This window comes from Canis aureus, chromosome 28 (genome assembly GCF_053574225.1).
Source record: "Canis aureus isolate CA01 chromosome 28, VMU_Caureus_v.1.0, whole genome shotgun sequence".
In the NCBI taxonomy this organism is placed as follows: domain Eukaryota; kingdom Metazoa; phylum Chordata; class Mammalia; order Carnivora; family Canidae; genus Canis; species Canis aureus.
Window position 1 is genome coordinate 18,473,450 of NC_135638.1, and position 18,380 is coordinate 18,491,829.

Consider the following 18,380-nt stretch of genomic DNA (forward strand, 5'->3'; position numbering starts at 1 on the left):
AGGGGATACAGAGGTAAGGTATATAGTGAATACGGATTTTAATATTTATCAATCCCTGAGTTAAAATGGACAGCTCTCTCTTCTCTGCCCAGCATCCCTCTTTCCAGAACAAAAGGACTCTTTTCTTATCCCTTGTGAGTCTAGGATGCCTACCCGTAATCATAGCCATGTGACCCCAAGCTATGTACAGAAATCAGTCAAAGAATTGAATATATAACTCAACAATAGCTGATTAGAACCATTTTTTTTTTAAATGCACCACCTAGCCACAGGGATGAGAGAGGGTCCTTCTTCCTTTTATATGTCAAGCTAGAAACCTGTCATCTACTACCTTGTCCTCCAGGTGTGTAGCACTATATGAAGGAGCAGAAGATGGTCAAGAAGAGAGGCAAGATTCACCAAGAAAAAGAATCACGGCAAGCATCAGATTCAGATTTGAACTTGCGATGCACATTGGTTTCATTTCAGCTAGAGTAAAAGGTATCTGTCACTTACAACCAATAGGAGCCCAGCCTAATCAATAAATTTATATTAAGCAGTACAGTAAACCTCTCCTATGATTAACTTTTAAATTCCCAAATGATCTTCTATGATTAACATTATTATTACTCCAGTTTTAAAAATCAGTAAGTTGAAGCTCAGAAGAGTCAAAATTATCTTGCTTATAATCTCACAGGAAATGTGTCAAATTTACCTAGAGAGATGCCTGGGTGACTCAGTGGTTGAGCATCTGCGTTTGGCTCAGGTCATGATCCAAGGGTCCTGGAATAAATTCTTGCATCAGGATCTCCACAGGGAGCCTGCTTCTGCCTCTACTTGTGTCTCTGCTTCTCTCTCCTTCTCATGAATAAATAAACAAAATATGTTTTAAAAATTTACCTAGATATTCTGATTTCAAATGCAGTGCGCTTTTCATTATACATTGCTGCTTTGGGTTAGAGTTAAGACTCCAGCTCAAATTTACAAAAGCACAAAACATGCTATGATGCAAATGTATAGTAGGTTGACCTAGGCTGAGTCTATCCCTCTGAGAATGAGGGCAGGAGAACAATAACTGTCCTCATTTCTGTGCAGAGTACAGGGTGGCTTTTGCTCAGAGAAAAGCATTTTTATCTTTTCTCCCCCTCTGGTCTTTCAGCAGCCCCATATGAAGTCATTCATACCCAATGTTATATGCTGTTTCAGCATGAAGCATACTCTACCCTTGAGAGGTCATATTTCAAGAATGACGTGATTTGTGTGTATAGGGTGGGGGATGGGAAGGTAAGGAGAAGAAGGAAAGGCTATGTATATATTCATATAAGGAACTGGGGCTTCCACCTGGTTGAAACACCATATAAACACATTATTGTTAGTAAAATTGAAGACCTGGTTAAACTGGAAAAACATAAGTAAGAAAGACTTTTTGTTTTAAATATGGAAACAGAAGAAGCCATAACTGAAAATAAAGTGGGGTTCCTGGATAGTCAGTCTCCTGTGTTTTTAGTTGGTGAAAGTCAATGGAATCCTTTCATAGCAAGCAAAAGTTGGCTACAGGGGCAGCTGACATTGGAAACATAGCACAGAGCTCATGTTTTGTGGAGTTTATTGACTGCTTCCCAAACAGAAGAAATAAACAGAGGACTGGGTTTTTAATTTTAGGATCTATTTGCACCCTACTAAATTAGAGAACCCAAATGACGTCTGCCCAGAGGAGCTCCTGGCTGCACCAGTGCTTTCTTTCTAGCTTGACAAAAGAGGATTCAGTTCTAAGTAGGCACATATCACTCCCTTGGCCACAAGTACCAGTCAAGTCCTTGGGATGAAATAGAAAATAATGCTGTTGCCATTGTGTTTGTGATAATGTTACAACTTTAGCTCTGCCAATTATTGAGCTTGAATCAGTTTTAAGAAGTCTATGCAAAAAACAAGTTATGTACTTAAAGTCACAAACCACCAAGTTTGCTAACCTGTGGCTTGAAGGGGGGGGGGGGAGAGCTTACAGCTTCCCTCTCAAATTTCCCAATTAAATTTAATTTTGAACTTTATTTTATAAACATGTATCAAACATTTTCCATATATATTATTTTCTTCTTTAGACAGAATATAGTTTGTTTAGATATTTTATGACTACATTATCTCTTTTTAAAAGATTTTATTTATTTGCGAGTGAGAGAGAGTGCACATAGGAGGAGGAGCAGAGGGAAAGGGACAAGCAAACTCTGCACTGAGCACAGAGCCCAATGTGGGGTTTGATCTCCTGACCCTGAGATCGTGACCTGAGCAGAAATCAAGAGTCAGATGCTCAACTGACTGAGGCACCCAGGCACCCATATTGTCTTTTAACATTAGAATGAGAGTTCAGAGAGTAAGGAAGAAAATTTTCTGTGTATTTGTGGGGCTGAGCATACTATCATATAGTAACTATACAATAAACAGTCATAAAACAGAAAAATAACGTGCACACACATACCTGTGAAAGATGGTGTGCTTGACTTCAGAATGATGTATTTTTAGCAACAGTTTTGCTCTGTATTATCTTATGACTTCCATAAAAATTAATGAATTATTATAAAAGACTTAACCTAAAATCTGTAAAGTGGCAACAGACAATGAACAATAAACTACGGATTTTTTTTCTTCCCAAAGTGGCTAAATTGTATAAGAGTCCATGTAGTTTTATAAACTTAAAGGCTTCCAGATGATTTGAACACTGCTTACCCAATCAGAAATAAATCTTATTCTAAAGACAGATAATAATTCCTGGATTTTTAGTTAAATGCTTCTATAATTGTAATGTTGAAAGAGAATGGTATTGATATTCTACTATCATTTTTTTTTACTTATGTAGCGACATAAAAGTTAAAAAACAAAAGGCAAGTTTTAAGAGACTACATTTTATTGTAATCTCAGGAAGAATATAGTTGAAATGATTCTTCAAAATAATGATTCATAAGTCTTCTTCCTTCCCCAAATGGAGGCACTATGGGGAAATTATGCTTTCGGGAAGTAGGCTTTTAGCATGCTTTCATGTTGTGGAGTCAAGCTGTTTATTTAAATCTAAATAACTTCTTCCAAGATTCAGTTCATAAATTCACAATGTAGGATGTTTAAAATAAAGACTACTTCATACACATGTATACTGTATGTGTTTGCCGATTTCCTTTATTGTTAGAAAAAAAATACCATACAAAGACATGGATTTGAAGAGTGGAGGCCAAAGTTACTAGTTAAGAAAAACAATACTATCTCTGTATCTTAGTGTTCTTATCCCCAAAACAGAAATATTACCTATTCTATCTACCCCCCAAAGTCTATGTAAGAATTAAATAAAACTAACTTGCATTATAGTGTTTTTAGAATTCTAAAATACTATATAAACAAAAGATATTATATTCAATAATACAATTAAACTTGAACTTTCAGATAACCATAAAAAGTAAAAATCCAGGAAAATGTGGCAACTAGCCAAATTTAATTTAATTAAAAATATGTGTTAATTGAGTATCACTATATATCAAACAATATTCAAGCATTTGAAATATGGTGAACAAAACAGACAAAAAACCCTGCCTTTAGGGAGTTTACCATCTTGCTGAGAGATGTGTCAGAGGGTCTGTTTTTAGAGAGTGAGGATATACATTTAAATGTGGGCAGAGGGATCCCTGGGTGGCGCAGCGGTTTGGCGCCTGCCTTTGGCCCAGGGCGCAATCCTGGAGACCCGGGATCGAATCCCACGTCGGGCTCCCGGTGCATGGAGCCTGCTTCTCCCTCTGCCTGTGTCTCTGCCTCTCTCTCTCTCTCTCTCTCTCTGTGTGACTATCATAAATAAATAAATAAATAAAAATTAAAAAAAAAAATGTGGGCAGAGAAGAAAGTTATTTTAAATCTTTTTTTTTTTTTAAGATTTTATTTACTTATTCATGAGAGACACAAAGAGAGAGAGGCAGAGACACAGGCAGAAGGAGAAGCAGGCTCCATGCAGGGAGCCTGACATAGGACTCGATCCCAGGTCTCCAGGACTAGGCCCTGGAATGAAGGCGGCACTAAACCGCTGAGCCACGCCTGGGCTGCCCAGAAAGTTATTTAAATCTTAAATGTACTGTTTCTCCCTTTTGTTTCTATGAGACCTAGCCTAATTCATATCAAATGGTGTATACAGGTTTTTATTTCATTATATAGAGATGTATTGAAGGAAGGGAAAAAATAGGTGTAAACTTCAAAACCACTAAGTCCATTTTAGTTAACTAAATTAACTCATGAGAAGCCATTATGAGTCAAGAATTATGTGGAATTGCTTTACATGACAGGTGAGAGGGTTTGAGTCCCCTGGTAGAAAAGAGGGCCTGGAAAAGAAATGAAAAGGATAACAAGATGTAAAACATCACCAATCTGGCTGGTGTTGTCCATTGGGACAAAATATGTATTGAATTCAAATAATGGAATGCCTAACGGATTACTAAATAACAAGAACTTATATTCAATTTTGAATCATTTTTGTTGTTTCAATTTAAATGCTTTCTATTAGCCTACACTAAAATAAGGTCCACTATACCATGCACACGCTTGGGTTTTAAGAAACTCAAGTAGAGTAATTTTTTCTTCTTTTTTGCATCTGTAATGGTGAAGCAAAGAGCATAGAGAACAACAGTCCCAGAAAGTAAGACATGAGTAAAGATTAACTGAGACCAGGAACTGGGATCCCAGTGTCACCATAAAAAATAAGATCCTAGAAATGCACAGCAATCTAAGTGAAAACTCCGAGATACTGCCTCCCGTCTTACACATACAGAAACAGAATATCGATTTGTGTGTCTGAGTCACGTTTTTGCAAATATCATGCAAATTTAAATGGGTGGCTTCAGTGAATGTTTTTCCAACATTCCAACATATTGTTTTATTCCAATGGAAAAGATTTCTTAAACAAGTAGAATCACAGAAGTAAAAAGCAATATACATTTAGATGGCGGAAATCTACAGATACCTTGGTGTAGTTGGGTCATAAATTCTGTAGCCAGAGTAGCAAGTAATAGGGCTGATTGTAAAGGAGACCCATTTCATAGTGATGGAAAGCTTTATATGGATCAAGGAGAAGCTTGGAATACCCCCACAGGCAATAGAGAACCTTGGAGATTTAAGCAGATAGGTGATTTATGACTTAGTAAAATCACTTGGCTTTGTGAATAACATGGTTATAAGGAAGATAGGTATAGAGTGAAAAAGACCACTCGTGAATCAGTTCAGCAACAGGATTAGCAGCCCTTCAGTTATCTAATACTTGAGTAAGTAGTTACATTCAAAATTTTCTTCAGAGGCCTAGCATCCCTGCCAGTGTAAAGTACTGAGGAGTAAGGAAATGCTGCCTAAAAAAATGGAAACTCAGATTCAAGTTAAAAAAGACAAAACCACAGGAGGATGAGTTTGGTATTTTCTTTTAACTAATGAAAACATCAAAAATTGCTAATACCCACAGTTTTCCAGGAAGAAAGAATTGCTTTACATGGCGCTTTCCTGCCAAAGTTTTCTTCTCCCCTACTTTTTAAAGGACAGCCTTTGGGGCACCTCATACACTATAAATTCAGTATTTGAGTAATTATTTTAGTTCTATAAATTTTGTACAGAAAGTTAATTTCTCTTACAAAAAAATCTTACTAGAGGGTGACTGACAATCAAGGGTGCCAGAAAATTAAGATTTAAAAAATGTAATTCAATGTGTTCAATAGATAGAAAGGAGGATCTTTAAACTATGATAAACTGGAAAAATAATCATGAATATATACTGCAAACAAAATTGAATACAGAATCACTGAAGACTAACTTCTTAAATTTCCTACACAAAAGAGCTTTTTAATTATGTTTTAGGGGTTAACACAAAAAGAAAATGCCTAATGGTTAAAGACGACCAAAAGAAGGCCTATCTATTCAAATGCTATTTTCTTTCAATTTCTCTGTCAGAGTAGTCAGAAAAAATGACTAAGAGGAAATTAATTCTTCCAATCCATGTAAAAGAATACCTTTCCATTTATTTGTTTCTTCAATTTCCTTCAGGAATGTTTTATAGTTTTCAGTGTACAGATGTTTCACCTCCACAGTTAAATCTATTCATAAGTATTTAATTTTTTGCATACTATTATACATGAGATTGTTTAATCAGTTTCTTTTTCAAATAGTTCATTTAGTGTATATAAATGTGAGTGATTTTTCTGTTGGTTTTATAACTTGCAACTTTACTAAATTCATTTATTAGTACTCAAAGATTTCTTTATTGAGTCTTTAAAGGGTATTCTATCTATAAGATCATTCATCTGTAAACAGAAACTATTTCACTTCTTCCTTCCGAATTCTAATACCTTTTATCTCTTTTTCTTACTTTATTGCCCTAAGACTTCTAGTACTCTGTTGGATAGGAGTATAAGAATGGGCACTCGTGTCTAGTTTCTGATCTTAGAGAAAAAGCTTTCAATCTCTCACCACTGAATATGATTTTAGCTGTAGGCTCGTCATATGTGTCTTTTATTATGTTGAGATATGTTCCTAATTTGTTGAGGAGTTTAAATCGTGATTAGTTGTTGAATTTTGTCAAATGCTTTTTCAGTATCTATTGAGGTGATCATATAATTCTTATACTTCATTCTGTTAATGTAGCTTATCACATTTACTGATTTGTGTACACTGAACCATCCTTGCATCCCAGGGATAAAACCCACTTGATATGATGAGTGATCCTTCAAATGTACTGCTGCATATGGTTTGGTAGCATTTTATTGAGAAATTTTGTATCCATATTCACCAGGGATATTGGCCTATAGTTTTCTTTTCTAGTAATGTCCTCTTCTGGTTTTGATATCAACATAATGCTGATATTATAAAATAAGTTTGGGAGTATTCCCTCCTCTGGATTTCTTAGAAGAGTTTTGAGAAAGATTGGTGTTAATTCTTTAAATGTTTGGTAGAATTCACCAGTGAAACAAACTATTTGGTCCTGAACTTTCTTGGCTAGGAGGTTTTGGATTACTGATTAAATCTCCTAACTAGTAATTGGTCTATCCAGATTTTCTATTTCTTCCTGATTCAGTCTTGGTAAATTGCATGTTTCTAAGAATTTTCCCATTTCTTCTAGGTTGTCTAGTTTGTTGGCATATAATTGTTCATAGTAGTCTCTGACGATCCTTTGAATTCATGAGCTATCAGTTATAATGTCTCCTTTTTATTTATAATTTTGTTAATGTGGGTTTTCTCTGATTAGTCTAGCCAAGGATTTGTCTTTTTTTAAATTTTTATTTTATCATTTCAAAGAAAGAACTCTTAGTTTGGATAATCTTTTCTATTTTTTGTTGGTTCTCTACTTCATTTATTTCTGCTCTCATTTCTATTATTTGCTTTTTTCTGCTAACTTTGAGCTTATTTGTTCTTCTTCTGGTTGCTTATAGCAAACAGTTAGGTAGTTTATTTGGGATATTTCCTACTTCTTAATGTAGGCAGTAATTTACTTTTAGTCTATTTTCTGTTATTTAGATCAGGTAAACCCTTTTGATCTGTTATCAAGTTAATAATTTTATCCTCTGCCATCTCCACTTTTGTAATGAAACCATCCAGAGAGTTATGTGTTCAGTTATTGTATTTTAGAATTCAATAATTTCCATTTGGTTCTTTGATATTCCACTTTTTAACTGAGATTTTCCCTTTTTTATTCATTTGTTATAAGAGAATTTTTATTTTTTTAATATCTATTCATTTTAGAGAGAGCATGAGCTGGGGAGAAGAGGAAGAGGGAGAGAGAGAAGCAAGCTCCTTGTTTAGCATAGAACTGAACACAGGGCTGGACATGAGATTTGATCTCAGGACCCTGAGACCATGATCTGAGTGGAAATCAAGAGTCAGATGCTTAACCAACTGAGCCACCTAGGTGCCCCAGTTTCAAGAGAATTTTAAATTGCTTAAGTGCTCTTATGAAGGCTACTTTAAAATCTTTGTCAGATAATTCCAACATTTGATTTGTCTCTATGTTGCCACTGTTTTTTCTCATTCACGTTATGGTATTTTCCTGGTTTTTGACAGGATTTTTTTATTGCATCCTGGATTTTTTGATTTTGTAATATAAGAAAATGAAATACACACATACAAATTTATTTGTGCTATTTTCAGGGATTTTACATATATTTAAATAAGTTATAAAATATATTTATAAAAGACTTTCCTCCTGTTGAGGTATAGCAAGTAGTTATTTAAGACTTGTTTCTTGCCTGGTCCTACCATACCACCCCACATAAGTGGGATACCTATTAATGGAACATTATTTTTTCCAAGTAGAGGTACAAGAGCACTTCCCTACCGGGTCCCATGCTATTCAAGGAAGAGAAAGGGAAAAGCAGATACAAACTAGTACTACATCTTACCATGTCATCAAATGCTGGGGCGGGAGGTAATAGAGGGGTAGGTAGCCTGTTTTGCATTACTTTTTTCAGTCTCCTTGATGTCAGGTGGAGGTTCACCAACCACTGGACCACACTGAAATTATCCGGTTGTAGTGAGGCGGGGATAGGAACACTGCCTGCTTCTGCTGGATGGGGAATGGAGATCAGTTTCCCATTCAGCCTCAGTACCACTACTCTAGCAAGGGAACCAAAATATCTCCTGATTAAGCTAGTTGAGAATGGAAGGTCAGCTGCTTGCTTGGGCCCACCAACATCCAATGGAACAATCAGCATCACTGGATGCTGTGAGGCAGATACAGTATGGAAGAGCAACTTCACCCTCCACCTCTCTGAAACCATAGGTATATGGTGGTTGTTTGTTGGTGTTAAACTGCAGTAAGGGAGGTATTGCCACAAATGTGTTGTCAGACTTTTTAAATCTGTACCCTCTAGACTAGAGGTTTCTGCACTACTCTGTCCAGAATGCATGAAGCAAAAAGAAAACCCAAGGAACTCCCATCCAAATAGTGAGTTCAAGTCTGAGTTTCCTAAGCAACCTATCTTCTTTCTGCCTTTGAGAGATGTCCTATGCTTCATTGTTGTGTGTTATGTCCAGGAATTTTTAGTTGTAAGGGAGAAGAGTTGGACAAATGGGCTACTCCATCCTGGTAGACTTCTTGAAGGATACTCTCAAAATAGTTTCTCCTCTTATTTACTACATCTAAGGGTATTTTCAGTGTGTGTCTTTGTATGTAAAACCTTTTGAGATTGTGTATGCCTGAGAATATTGCTCTGATATCTTCACATTTGAATTTAATTTGCTTGAAAAGTCTAAAATTTTAATTTATTTTCAAAGCATAAAAAATGCTATCCTTTTGATATTTTACACCTAGTGTGCTATTGAAATCTCTGATGTTCATCTGAAACTTCTTTTCCAGTTTTTTTTCCTTTCTTTCTAAAAATATTTACATTTTCCCTTAATCCTTTTAAAATTCACTGCACTAGGTGTGAATTTTCCTTTTTCCTATTTTGTACTCTCTGAATACTTGCAACCTCAGACTTTTTGTCTTTTGTTTTCAATCCTGGGAAATTTTGTTGTTTCCTCAATTTCTTTCTACTTTCATTTTTCTCTCTTCCGGGATCTTCAGTGCGAATTTACATTTTTTTAAAAGATTTATTTATTTATTCATGAGAGACACATACACACACACAGAGGCAGAGACACAGGCAGAGGGAGAAGCAGGCTCCATGCGGGGAGCCTGAAGTGGGACTCGATCCTGGGTCCCCAGGATCATGTCCTGGGCTGAAGGCGGCGCTAAACCACTGAGCCACCTGGGCTGCCCTGAATTTACATATTTCTATTTCTGGTCTCACTATCTCTTAGCATTTCTTGTATTTTTTCTATAACTTTATATTCTTTTACTGCTTTCTGGGAGAGTTCCTTAATTCAATCTGTCCAGCCTATTCATTCTCCAGCTATATCAATTCTATTATGAATGTGCAGAGATACATTATTTATCTGCCCTAAGCCAAAATCTTTAACCCTTTGATGTCTGTTCCATTATTTGAATTTGCTACGTCTGTCCTGTCTTCAATGTAACGCATCTATATCATGGATATTATTTTTACGCCTATCCTTTGAATTCTAAGTTCTAGCAATATCTTATCTTGCTTATACACATCCAGCTCGTCAAAGGTATCTGAACTGTTCCTTAAACAATGTTTATGAAAATTTACATATCTATACTCTTATATTGCATTTGTTTACAGAAAAATCTGATTGAAAGGTTGATGTTGGCAAGTTTTTTCTGTCTTGTCTATTCACAGATGTCTACTCATCTGTTGATACTACAAGAAAAAGTGGTTTATTGTTCTCTCTTCACGCAACTTAATCTGTACATATTCAGTTTATGAAAGGGGTTTGCTTGTAGGACAAGTGTAATGACATTAATAACCTTAAATATTTTAACCTTTACTTGTAGTTATTTTTAATGGTGTTTCCTGAAAATATATTTTTATTACAAGAGCTTAAATATTTGTTCCTGATCTTCACCGTTATCTTTCCAAAAATGAAATTTTTAGGTTTTATTACATAAAGTATAGAATAAATTATATGCACCTAGAACATACAAATACATGTTTTATTTACTATTATGATAGTTATGGTATGTTAGTTATGGTTATATTATTCTTAGGAATTCACTAATACTTCACTTTGGTTAATACCTTATAATTAAACATTCTTTTTTTAAAAAAAGATTTTATTCATTTATTCATGATAGACATAGAGAGAGAGAGGCAGAGACACAGGCAGAAGGAGAAGCAGGCTCCATGCCAGAAGCCTGACGCAGGACTCGATCCCGGGACTCCAGGATCACACCCTAGGCCAAAGGCAGGCGCTGAACCACTGAGTCACCCAGGGATCCCCATAATTAAACATTCTTAATGCAAACAAACATAAATCTTTATTTTTAATTAACATATACTATTTCTTTCACTTACTCTGTATTAGGTTTTGAATAGAAATATTTTTCAACATCTGTTCAACATCAAGTCCTCTCAATCTGACAATTTTTACCTGAGTGAAACAAATTACTAGTTTCTTGTGAAGACATAACTGGAAATGATAGCTAGTATACATTTATCTGTAACATTCTGAAGAAGACTCCAAAGGACGAAAACAGATTGGCTAAATTTGGCTCAAAAATGTTGAGAACAAAGACAGCATTTCCTTAACTATTATGGTAGCATGTTTCCCTGGAAGTAAATTTTCATCTTGTCTTGTGAGAACTGCATTTCTTCCAAGTATAAATAATTTATAAGAAGTCAATACTGTTGATATTTTTATTGAAACACTTTTTCCATTGTATTGTGTTGTTTTAAAAATCCATGGAAGCAGCAGTTAGGTGGCTATGAATTATACATGAATATTTTCCCCTTTGATTCATCATTCTAAAATTTTTATTTTTTTATTTTTAAGGAAAAGAATTGTTAAATCCTTTCCCCTCTTTTCCCCCTGAACTTTTCCATGTCTTCTCCCTCTCCTTCAACCCAAGTTTTAACATCTATGTTTCTCCTTTCCAGTCAAGGGCTCCAACCAGTGGGCAAGGCTGCCAGTAAAGTAAAGATTTACTCAACGTGTGAGGATGTGGATGAATATTGGCTGCTGCATGCACAGGCTAGCTTTCTCTGGCAGTGCTACACTAACAGCTACTGTCAAATAGAACATCATATTGACCAAAAGACCTGGGGAAGAGCCATTAGAACCAGTAGAAATTACCTGTGGCTCAGTATAATTTTTTGCTTTTTTTTAAACTCCTTTTTTCCTTACAGGATTGTCACAGATCTTCAATTGACACAAGGAAAATGCTTAAATGGTTTAAATAGGATGACTCATATAAAGAAGGAAACACAATTCAACATATGCAATAAAGATTATATTTATTAATAACTACTAGTAAAAAGCATATAAAAGACTTACTCATATTCTCATTTTCAAATGTTTGCAAAATCCTCACATTTATTGTATTACATGCCAAATGCCATAATTTCAACACTTTATCATCTGTGGTGTTATGAGGCAATAGATAAAAAGAACAGATAAAAAATAATGCATATATAAGAAATAAATTGTCTTGTGCTCATACTTAAATGATTCTTAATATGTATATACTGTATGTGTATACATTCTTGTATATAAATTCTTAAGTGTGCCAATATTTATGGACACTGTGATGCATAAAAATATTTTTAAATTATTAAAATGTAGTAATAGTTAAAGAAACCCTGATTTATACTGCAACGTCTCCTAAAGGCTGTACACATTCAAACTAGATCTTGCATTGCAATGGACTAACATTCCCTCAGATAATCTTAAGTGGGTCCACACCACATCACATGCATTACTACTTCCTTTTTATATAAAGTAGAGAGTGGATCAGACATTTCAATTGATTACACTATTTCAACAAAGGAATGGTACAATGATGAACTCTCTGAGAATAATATGTTCCGGATACACATTAACACCTAACTCTGTTGTATCTAATTTACACAAGCCTCCAGACCAGCTGTATATACATTTCTACTTGAAGTCACAAACAAACCTGTCCAGATACTTAATTTCTTCTGCATTTGCCCTGTCTTTATTTTTCTGTTATGTTTACCTTAACTTTAGGTATTCCAGGCTCCCGCCTAATTTAGCAACCAAGAACTGATCCCCACCATTTTTTGATCTTCCAGATCTTGGATTCTCCCAATGTCTTGAAACTATGAAAGCAAAATTTGATGACTCATTGACTTTGGTCCTAAGTGTCTGCTCTATCTGTGTAACTGTTAATAGCCTTGTTTCAGTTTGGCATCAATCAAATTAATGGAGGATAATTCCCCAGGTATAGCCAGGTATTTAAAAGTTTTTACTATTTACAATAATGTGATGAATATGTGGAGCAGATAGTTAGGAACTAAGTGAGAATATAAACTAAGTTAAGTGCACAATTCAATGTTGAAACATATTTTGCTACACTGGTCTTTTTGGTGCTGACTACAACTTATTGCCCATTTATATTAGGTAATTTTTTGTGATATGGTTTATACATTTATGTCATCAAAGTCCCATTTAAATGGACTAGGGCTGGTTTTGTAACAGGGGATAGAAAAAGAAAAGGAGGTGTCAACGGGCTCTGAGATGTATATGGGGGAAGTAGGGATACCAGCACATCACAGAGCATGACATATGACCTCAGGTCATAGCCTCTAGGGATACACTTGGCCCAGTTTAACAAGAAGGATAGAAATTATGGTGGCAGGAACTGCAATTATGACCAAAGCAAAAGCATAGGGTGTTCAATATTATATCTTTGTTTCTCAAACTGAACTATTTAATTTACCATAAAAATGACTTCTTACACTGAAAATATAAATTATGAGACTGGGAAAATTTTAAAATAGGAGCAGTAAGCCACACCAAACATTAAAAATATACTACAAAATAAATTAATAAAACATGCTAGTACTGGCTGATAGATAGCTAATCAGAAGAGGATAACAGATCAGAAGATAGAGTCAATAATTATATCAAATATTTATAAAAATTTAGTTAAAAAAAAGAAATTTATTTAAAATACAACAGTATTTTCAAACTTATGTAGAAAAGATGAATTATTCAAAAAACAATATTACAATAAACAGCTTTTTGGAAAAATATAGCTGGATTTCTCCTTCCCTCAGTTCTTATCCCAATACAAATTTCAGATTGATTCAGTATTTCAACATAATAAATGAAAACTTTCAAGTGCCTGAAGAAAATACTGAAGATTTTTTTGACATATGCTTGGAATAGGATGACCCTTCTAAGCAGATGACACAGAATTCACAAATTATTAAGGAAAAGGTTTGATAAATTTAACAACATACAAGTGGTTTAAATTAAAAGGAAGTGTTATTTCTTAATTAGAGTGGCATAATGTTATGAGTTCACATGCATGTTTGTACAGATTCATAAATACAGATAAAGATATGCATATCTGTGATTGTAAATGGACATGAAGCTTACTGAATTTATAAAGGGAAACCAGGAGTCAGAGTAATATATTTTTCATCATACATCTTTCAAACTTCTATATTCTTTTTCTTTGTCATCATGGGTTACATTATCTCTTCTGAATATAATACAATTTATGAAAATAAACGTGTGGCCTTCTGGTTCCAGCCATAGTAGTTTAGCTTGTTTTGGACTAATCCTCCAGCACAAAACGACTATAAAGGCTGGAAAAATTTATAAAGCATGGATTTGAAGGTTTTGGAAAGCTTCCAATATAGAAAAGGCTCAAAAAGCTAACCTCCTTGAGAGAATGGAATGTATAACACGAGATTCATATTCTCTCTGGCCTTGTTTACTAAAGTCATTTTCTAAATATCAGACAAGGGAAATCACGCATAGACAGGAAGTCCAAGTCTTGCTGCACTGAGCAGAGTGAGGGCAGATTTTGGAGCTGTCATACTGAGTGCCATTTAAAGGACAAGCACCAGGGGAGAAGGAAGCCCCAGAGACAGAATTCAAAAATTATAATACAAATCTCCCCTAAATCATTGGGTGACTTCTAAACTGTAGTCAGAGAATAAGACTTAGAAAATTTTTGTTAAGACTATAGAGACAGCATGTGAGAGGTTAAAATGCTAAAGCAGAGATCACAACAGCCACACAGTGTTCAGAGAATAGCTGGAGCTCAAACTCTGCCAAGGTGGGGTGGTAAAACCCAGGCTGTAATCTGAGACCCCAGAAAGGTAATGCTGTAATATTAAGGGCTACACCTTAGGAATAAAAACAAAAATAAAACAGCCCTAACAAAGACTAACACCAAGCCTTAATAGGACCAAAAGGATCCACTAGTGCTCTGGCTGTTTTCCAAAAGAAAATTCAGCCCACCTGGAGGAAGATAACATTTTGAATTTCTTTTTTTTTTTTTTTAAGATTTTATTTATTTATTCATGAGACACACACAGAGAGAGAGATAGAGAGAGGCATAGACACAGGCAGAGGGAGAAGCAGGTTCCACGCTGGGAGCCCGACGTGGGACTCGATCCCAGGTCTCTAGGATCACACCCTGGGCCGAAGGTGGCGCTAAACCACTGAGCCACTGGGGCTGCCCAACATTTTGAATTTCTATAGTTTTGATCCAGTCCAAACATATGAGGCATGCAAAATGAAAATAAACAAATGACTAAAAAAGAAAAATAAGAAAGAAAAAGAAAAATCTATAGGTGATTTAGATGTTTCAGTTACTTGTTAGTTATTAGGTTGTCAAAAAATAAAGAGAAAGAAAAATTTTAAAAGCAGCCAAAGAAAATCATACTTTGCTTTCAAAGGAGCACCTAAATAAAATATAAATAAATAAAACTTCCAGCTTCAGGATCATCATTGGTATGGAAGGCAGAAGACAATGGAATATCTTCAAAGTGATCAAAAAGAAAAAGACAATCCATCTAGAATTCTAACAAAAATACCCTTCAAAAATGATGGCAAAGTAAAGATGTTTCAGATAAATAAAAACTGAGCAAATACACAATCAGTAAGCTTCACTAGAGGATAAGATAGTTCCTTATATTGAATAAATATGACACTATATAGAAACACAGAACATCAGAAGTAATGACAAACATTGGAAAAGTAAATACAAATGAGTATTGACTACTTTGGTGAACAACAACAATGTCTTATAAGGCAAATCACAAATGCAGAAGTAAAATTTAGGAAAATACAAACCCAAAAGGCAGGAGTGCAGTAAACAGTGAAATTGAAAGTGTTTGCATTGAGAAGTGACAAATGTGCTGAATTAAAGGTAGACAGTAATATGTAAAAAAATGCAAATTATAATTCTAGAGATTAAAGTTAGACAATAATACACAAAAATGCATATTATATTCTTTAAAAATTAACACTGTAAGAAAAGAGAGCTAAATTGTTAATGGAGAAGGAAAATATGGAACCGTGAAAATCAATTTTAAACAACCTTTGAAAAGGCGTCAAGAGTCAAGAGGCTAGCATGGAGCTCTCCTGCCCTACTATTCCTATTTCCTGCAAACCCAACAGGAAAGTTGCAAGTCCATACTATTTTAGCTACTACTTCACCGGGGAGAGGAAAAGATTCTTCCCTTTTCTCTACCACAGTTCAGTCAATGAGAGGCCCAGTTTAGCCAATGTCTGAACTCCCTGTTACTCCAATGGACTTAAAAAATATATATATTTATTTATTCATGAGACACACACAGAGAGAGGCAAAGACATAAGCAGAGCCTGATGCAAGGCTCAATCTCAGGACTCCGAGATCACAACCTGAGCAGAAGGCCGACGCTCAACCAATGAGCCAGCCAGCTGCCCCTATTCCTGTGGACTTTTTGTTTACAACGGCCTCACAATTTCCCCTGTTCTTCCTTGAAAAGGTGTTCCTTTGCTTTGTTCTGCAGACTTGCCTATGGTTTTGCTGTAGTTTGCTTGTCTCAGATTGCAATGCTCTACTATTCCCAAAATAAACCTATTTTTTTTTTCTGGTTCAATAACTGGCAGTTTTATTTATTTATTTTTACTTTTTAAAAGATTTATTTATTCATTTATTTAGAGAGAGAGACAGAGAGTTATGGGGAGAGGGAGGAGAGAAAGTATCAAGCAGACTCCTTGCTGAGCACAAAGTCCTAGGTGGGCTCAAATTCTTACATCTTGAGATTACAACCTGAGTCAGAAATGAGAGTGGGGCACTCAACCTACCGTACCACGCAGGTACCCCAACCGACATTTTTATCTTTAAGATTAACAGAAAAATTAAATTAAACCTGATTCATCCAAAAGTAGATGAGAGGAGGCACAAATGAATAAAAAACAGATGTGCAAATGGAAAATATATACCAGCCATAGGGGGTAAATATATTTCAGAGCTGGTCAAGGAAAAATATATAACCACAGGTGGAAAGAGCACACACAAACTTTACTGGGCAATGAATGCTCTGACAAGTTTGCACGGGGGGACAGCCCTCACAACATGAGACTGCTCAGAAGCAAAGTTCAGGGGGACAGAGGGGAAGAAAAGAGAACATAGTCGAGGGGCCAGGGGATCTCATAAGGGACTTACGTGTCTAAGTGATGTCCCTTAGGAGCCCAGTGGGGAGCCTGTCTGGTTACTGGAAGCCTCCTCTGCAGTAAATGACTTCTTCAGGGCATTTGTTTAGAACAAAAATACCTTCACACTTTGTACATATTCTGAAAAAGATGTTTACATACAGAGATTAGACTGTCTATACAACTAATGTAAAAGATGCTGGCTATAGGAGGAGAAATAATTATTTAGAGCACAGAATCCAGAGCCATATTTTCGCAGTTCGAATCCTGGCTCCAGTATTTATTTTTGGGGTGATTTTGAGAAAGTTACTGAATGAACTCTTCTTGTCATCCATAAAATGAACATGATAATAACAGCATTCTCCTCACTGGATTTTAGTGTGTAATATATGAGTTTAGGTAAAAACTACTTAGGACAGTGCCTCGCACAAACACTATGTAAAATAGCTATTATTCATATTGTTTTTTTTTTTAATTTTTATTTATTTATGATATTCACAGAGAGAGAAAGAGAGAGAGGCAGAGACATAGGCAGAGGGAGAAGCAGGCTCCATGCACCGGGAGCCCGATGTGGGATTCGATCCCGGGTCTCCAGGATCGCGCCCTGGGCCAAAGGCAGGCGCCAAACCGCTGCGCCACCCAGGGATCACCTCATATTGTTTTTTAAAAACACTTGATACGCTTCTAGTTCACACAGAAATACTACTTGTCTGGTTGCTTTGTAATGTCTTTGAGAGTGTATATATGGTAAAGATGTATTTTACTTTTTAAAAAATAAGTTCTTGGGCAGCCTGGGTGGCCCAGCAGTCGAGTGCAGCCTTCGGTCCAGGGTGTGATCCTGGAGACCCCGGATCGAGTCCCACATCCGGCTCCCTGCGTGAAGCCTGCTTCTCCCTCTGCCTGTGTCTCTGCCTCTCTCTCTCTCTGTGTGTCTCTCATGAATAAATAAATAAAAATCTTTAAAAAAAAAAGTTCTCACGCAACAAATAAATATGCTCCTAAATTGACACATTTAAATACCCAATTAGGCTTATTTCTTATTAGTGTGGCACTCACCCTCACATGTACAGTATTTGATTACACTGCAATGGCTTTGGATATTTTCTGAAGTTTGTGAGGATGTATTCAAAGTATTTAGGCATCAGGACTCTAACATTTGGTTTGTGCTCTTATTTCTGGCTGTATCTCAGGGAAATATAGAGAATATGATTGGAAATATAAAGAATTTATTTGAAATTAATCACGGCTCTATGTGACTTTGGTGAAGGTAGTGCATATTCGATGTTTCCATCAGCAAACTGGAGAGAATCAATGGTGGCTACGTGAGCTCTCAGACATTTACCCAACACAGCATCACTCTGTGACAAATGGAAATT

The 18,380-nt window shown here is 35.6% G+C and overlaps 1 long non-coding RNA gene across 2 annotated transcripts in view; it reads right to left on the minus strand.

The window, feature by feature from the left end:
- LOC144300480 (uncharacterized) overlaps positions 1–18,380 on the minus strand; it is a 118,189-nt gene that overhangs the window by 98,916 nt on the left and 893 nt on the right. Inside the window, exon 2 of one of the 2 annotated variants that reach the window (XR_013367156.1) lies at positions 17,018–17,145. This is a non-coding gene — a long non-coding RNA (uncharacterized LOC144300480). Of the gene's footprint in view, positions 1–14,793; positions 17,146–18,380 lie in introns of those variants that run through there. The other variant, XR_013367155.1, reaches the window with a different exon arrangement.